This window comes from Gossypium raimondii, chromosome 9 (genome assembly GCF_025698545.1).
Source record: "Gossypium raimondii isolate GPD5lz chromosome 9, ASM2569854v1, whole genome shotgun sequence".
NCBI lineage: Eukaryota > Viridiplantae > Streptophyta > Magnoliopsida > Malvales > Malvaceae > Gossypium > Gossypium raimondii.
Genome location: NC_068573.1, coordinates 9,329,233 through 9,335,903, shown reverse-complemented (window position 1 = coordinate 9,335,903; position 6,671 = coordinate 9,329,233).

The window sequence follows — 6,671 nt, the reverse complement described above, 5'->3', positions numbered from 1 at the left end:
CACTTGACCTTAGGGTCTTACCACTTGAACTTAATTAATCATTCGAATAGCATAAATTATCATATCAAAAATCTTTTTAAAACCATATTTGACTCGTAAATATTAAATAATAATATTTACGAACTTACTCGTTGGATTTGGTGGTCCCGAAACCACTGTTTCTGATACCACTAAAAAACGGGTTGTTACACGTTAGTTGACTAACGGTCAACATTAACTGCTGACATGACTGTCCAAATGTATTTAAATGCTAACGTACACTATTTTGTCTTATAAACGTCAACAAATGATTTTAAAATTATTAAAATTATTTTTTAATATAAAATTATTATATTATTTTTTTGAAATATAAAATTATTAAAATAGATCGTTGCTATTTGAACATACACGAACACAAAGTTGAGAACCAATTACAAAAATTTCATATTCAAATTGATACAATTACAAAAATCAAGAATTATAAACATAGAGTTGATAACACAATTTGCAGTATCTTAAAAACTTATGCCCTATTCGAAAACCATACAAATCCCAGATTGAACATAAATCCATGAAACACAATGCTTTCCTTGCCATATAAATTTTCTTGAGAAAATCAATGAAGGATCTGAGATGAAACATAGTTATCGAAGAGAGCCAAAGCATTGCTCGTCAAATGTGCGATCTTAACAATTCGTTTCCTCGCCATCATCTTCACATACCCATTCATAGCCCTGCTTGAGAATCCATCCATGCAAGTATCTTCATTCGTTAGAGCAGCACTAACCCAGGTTTGAGGAGCACTAACCCGAGGTTTCGAACGATGGGTTCTGGTGACTTTTCGTATGTCCCTTAAAGAAATTTATATGGACACATGGTGTTAAGAAATATTTAGGAAAACCCTAAAATTTGTAAGAACTCTTCAAACGCAAGAAAAGAATCTTCCATCTAAATCAAGAAAAAAAACTAGGAAAAAAAAACTCAACAAACAAACTGTACAGGAATCGATTTGCAGATGATATGTGATGGATTCAATAAAGGAATAAAATGATTTGAAGAGAGAAACTTATCTATTAGGAAAAGAGATAATTAGCAATGTTCTATTTTAATAATTTTATATTTCAAAAAAATAATATAATAATTTAGTAATTTTATATTTTAAAAAATAATTTTAATAATTTTAAAACCATTTACTGACGTGGCATATAAGACAAAATAGTGCCACGTCAGCATTTAAATACATCTGGACCACCATGTCAGCGGTTAATGTTGATTTTTAGTCAACTAACAACCACGTCAACATCTCCGTTAGAAATAGACCAACTTGACCAAAGAAAAATGTTAGGTATAAAAGTGATAAAAAAAAATGTTAAGGATCAAAGTGACCAAACAACCATATGTTAGGGGCTATTTTTGATATTATGCCTAAAATATTTATCATATTTATTTGTGATTTTTAATATAATAAAAACATTTATCAAATTTATGATAGTGTTTTTTAATATAATTTTTAATATATTTTTAGTCTCTTAGAAAACTTTTATGTTAGCCTTTTTCTAATGCAATTAGTAAATTATATTTTTTTAAAATTATTTGTAAATAAAATTAATTTTAAAAATTAAAATTTTGGTAAGTCAAGTTGGACCCGGATTTACCTTTTTTAAAATTGGGTTAGGTTTGAGCAAAAAATAAATCCATTTTTCAATTAAATCAAACCCAAATTTTTAAAAAAATCTAAAAATCTTACATGAGTCCAACCTAATATAAATTTTATAAAATGAGAAAATTAATTCAACTTCCAATTTAATCCTTTATTGAACCACTCTTTATTTTTGACATCTCTAATTAGGCCCATCTTTTAAAAAGGATAGTCATCTCATCATGATATATAAAATTTATTGGAAAATTATATCATACAGTATGGTCATTTTATGATATTGTTTAAAATTATTGATAAATCAATTAGTATGGCGATCTCATGATAATATATACAATACATTGTTTGAAAATTTATTTTCTCAACTAGTATGGTCATCTCGTCATAATATATAAAATTTATTGTTTGAAAATTTATTTTAGTTTTTTTTTGTCTAATCACAAGAATTTAGGTAAAATTAGTGGCCAAGTCTGAATTTTTTAAAATTTGGAATTAAATTGTATATTTTATGATAATAAAATATAATTTCATCATTTAATAGCTTATATCTTTATAATTTTAAAGGATTAAATCAAATTTTTATCATTTTAGAAGGACAAAGTACAATTTTACCATTACTAATTTAGAATTTTATAAATTATAAAGAGCCTAAATTAAAAACTTATTATTTTAGGGGACATAGTCCCCTAAGTCTCCACTATGCTCCACCTCTGGGTAAAATACTAAAACCCTTTATATGACTCTAGAATTTGAATTTATTTTAAATATTTGGAATAGTAATTGATTGCCACTTCCTTCAACTATTTATTAATAATATTTTAAATCTTATTTGAGGAATAATTTTTTATCAATGTATCAATTATTAATCTTGTTTTTGTATAATTAATTTTAAATAATTATTTGTTATGAAAATAATAATTAACAATTTGTTTGAAATATATATTTTTATTTAGGGTTATCTTATCTATCGCTCATATTTCGATTTGATACGTAGATTTCAAAAAATTTTAATTGAGTATTCAAAGTATCAATATTGTATTAACCAAGTCTTTTAAACATAAAATGTTAGTTTGAAACTGACATGGAGCAATTCTAAAACATATAGATCAAATTATAAATATATGTGTACTTATCATATTGATAGTTTAGATCTATTTAACATGTCTGATCCGATTCATGCAGTAAGTACATGTGTCTACAAATTAATCCATGCATTATAAATATGTTCAATGCCAAGTTTGAGTTGGCCATTTAATGCCCAAGCTAATGGCTAGACTGATAGAAGGTGTAACACCCATATCCTGTTTCCGTTGCCGGAATAAGATATAAGATGTTACCAGTCAAGTTGGAACAGTTAATAACAATTTACATTTCTTAATAAATTCAATTCCATAATCACAAGTAAAATTCAATTTGAAAGGGATCATTCAATTGCAGCCTTAAATCTAGCTTTCGAAGCTCTACAAAAAAGTTACGAACATTTAGGACGAAATTGAAAATTTTTAAGTCAAGGGTCACACGGTCATGTGACAGAGCCCAGCCCACGTGGCTCCAAACATGGTCGTATGACTATCCTATATGCCCATGACCTCACATGCCCGTGTGCATGGACTATGTAACTCTCTAATTTAGATCACACGACCGTCTCGCAGGCCATGTGCTAGCCCGTGTGACACTCAAAATGCCCTCACACGGCTGTGTAGCAGGCCGTGTGAAAACTGTACCTATACTATTTTTAAACACATTCTGGGCACACGCTCATGTAGCCTACCCGTGTGCATCACACAGCCGTGTGACAGCCCGTGTCCCAAATCGTGTGTGCCAAAAAAAAGACCAATTTCAAGCTTGATTTTCAACCATATGCATAGGTACCTCTACCAATTCATATTACATGTTCACAAGGTTGTAACCACAAATAAAAGCAACCAAAACATACCAATTTCAATCACCTAATACCAAAACAAGATGTCATGCTTGAATCACAAAATGTTATCCATTCCAAACCACTATCATATATAACACCTACAAATCATAACCCATACACCAAATTTATCATGCCATATTCCTTCAACTTACCATTTCTTGAATGAACTTAGGATGAAACATGCATACTTCATTTAATTATTTCTTTCACAACATCAAATACCTAACGCACACGCATTTCAGATACTAAGAGTCAGAACAAAACATAACTAGATGTTCCTATTACATGCCATATAAGCCAAGATAGATTCAAGGATTGCCAAATAATTCCCCGGATAATGTGATTTTTTCATGCTGATCTGATCTCCTAATCCACAAAATGTTATCTACAAGAACACAACAAAATACGAGTAAACTTTTATTAAGCTTAGTAAGTTCGTCAATTAAATGGTAAAGCTTACTAAATTACGCATAATAATTCGATTAATAAAATTTATAAATAATTTTTTTGACAATAAAGTCCTAAACAAAGTAGTCATTTATCTGTTCATCCGGGAAGCATGAAAATGTATAACGATTTGAAATAGCTTTACTGGTGGTCTGGTATGAAACGTGACATTTCAGAGTTCATTTCTAAATATTTGATCTGTCAGCAAGTTAAAGCTGAGCATCAAGTACCGTCTGGTTTATTGCAGCCAATTATGATTCCTGAGTGGAAATGAGATAAAGTGACTATGGATTTTGTGTCGGGATTACCCCTATCTCCGAGAAAGAAAGATGCGATCTGGGTTATAGTTGACAGATTGACGAAATCAACTCATTTCATTCCAGTACGAACGGACTATTCGCTTGATAAGTTAGCTGAGTTGTATATTTCTGAGGTTGTGAGATTGCACGGAGTACCTATTTCTATTGTTTCGGATAGAAATCGAGGTTCACATCGCGGTTTTGGAAGAAACTACAAGATGCACTAGGTACAAAGCTACACTTCAGTACAGCTTTTCACCCACAGGCAGATGGACAATTAGAATGAGTTATTCAGATACTCGAGGATATGTTATGCTGCTGCATTCTTGAGTTTGAAGGTACGTGGGAAAAGTATTTTCCGTTGATTGAATTTGCGTACAATAACATCTATCAATTGAGTATAAAAATGGCACTATCCGAATCTTTATACAATCGCAAATGCCGAAGACCTTTGTACTGGACTGAACTTAGTGAGAATAAGCTTCACGGGGTTGACTTGATTAAAGAGACTGAACAGAAAGTGAAAGTGATACATGATAGTTTGAAAGCAACGCCAGATCGTTAGAAATTATATGCAGACTTGAAACGAAAATATATTGAGTTTCAGATTGGGGATCGTGTGTTTTTGAAAGTATCTGTGGAAGAAAATATTTAGATTTAGCAGAAAATGTAAGTTAAGTCCGAGATTCATCGGGCCGTATGAAAGTATCGAGCGTATCGGGTCGGTTGCTTATAGATTGTTGTTGCCACCAGAATTAGAAAAGATTCATAATTTATTTCATGTATCGATGCTTCGATGGTATCGATCCGATACCTTACATGTGATTTCCCCGTTTGATATTGAGATTCAGTCTGATATGACATACGAAGAAGAACCGATCTGAGTTTTAGATCGCGAGGTTAAAAAACTGAGAAATAAGAAAGTTTTATTAGTGAAAGTCTTATGGCATCGACACGGGGTTGAATAAAGCTACGTGGGAGCCTGAGGATGCTATGAGAGAGCAATATCCAAGCCTATTCACTAGTAAGATTTTCGGGGACGAAAATCCCTAAGGGGGAGAGAGTTGTAACAGTCAGTTTTAGCTAAATCGGAAAAGTGGTCTTAGAACCACAAATCTGAAGTCGTAAAATTATTTTAATATTATTTTTGGTAATTATAGTATGTTAGTTGATATGTGTGAAAATTTCGTGATTTAATTTTACTGATTGGTTAGTTAATTTGATAAAATGACTTAATCACGTAAAATACAAAAGTTGCATACTATTTGTTTAAAGTGCTCAATTGCTATGATTAATTAAAATAAAAGTTCTTATGATGATATTACACCATTGGTAGTGTTAATGGACATTAATGGACATGCATTATAAATTTTTATGTTTATTCATTAAGGGTAAATAAGTAAATTGAATATTAATATGTAATAAATAAAAGAAAACATAAAACACCATGCATGTTCATCTTGTTAGCCGAAACTCAAAGAAAAAAAAAACAAGAAAACCATTTGAAGCTTTAAGGTTCGGCACACTTGGAAGCTTCATTTAGGTATGTTATTTGCTCGGTTTTTGATAATTTTTACATTTTTGAGATCGTTACTTTGTATTCTAGCTAGCCCATGAATTTTTGAATTTGATGATGATCTTGCGAAATTCCATTGATGAATATTCAAGCTTTTTGTTGTTTGATGATGAAAAATAAATATTTGATGTTAGATTATCATGTTTTACTAAGTGATTTTTGATAAAAATGCTTATTAAGGATTGAATTGTGAAATTTGTAAATTGAGGGGTTAAAATGTGAAATAAATGGAATTAATGGGCTGCTATGGACCTAGGGAAGATTTGACCAAGCATGAGTTTAATGAAATTATGTGTATTTTGTGTTGTTTTGAAATATAGACTAAATTGAGAAAATATGAAATTTTAGGGGCTAAAGTGAAAAATTCCCATTTATGTGTTTTTGGATGAAATTAAAAGGATTTGTGATTAAATAAGTTAAATTTGAATTGATTTAGATCAAGAAAGAAAGAAATCGGAGTTAGATCGGGGAAAGTCAAAAGTTATCGAGTAGTCAATCCGACCCATTCATTCCGTATTCGAGGTAATTTCATATGCAAATACATGCGTTTAAATTGTGTTAATTATGTTTGATTATCATTGAGTTGTATCAAATGTTGAAAAGATGAAAATGAGCTAGAATTGACAGAGTTACGACTTCCGAAAGTCCCGTACGAACCTTAGGAATTGTATAGGATACAAATGTCATGACATTAGGACTCTTGGAGTGTGATTTCGTGTAAGACCATGTCTGGGACATTGGCATCGATATGAGATTACGTGTAAGACCCTGTCTGGGGTAGTGGTATCG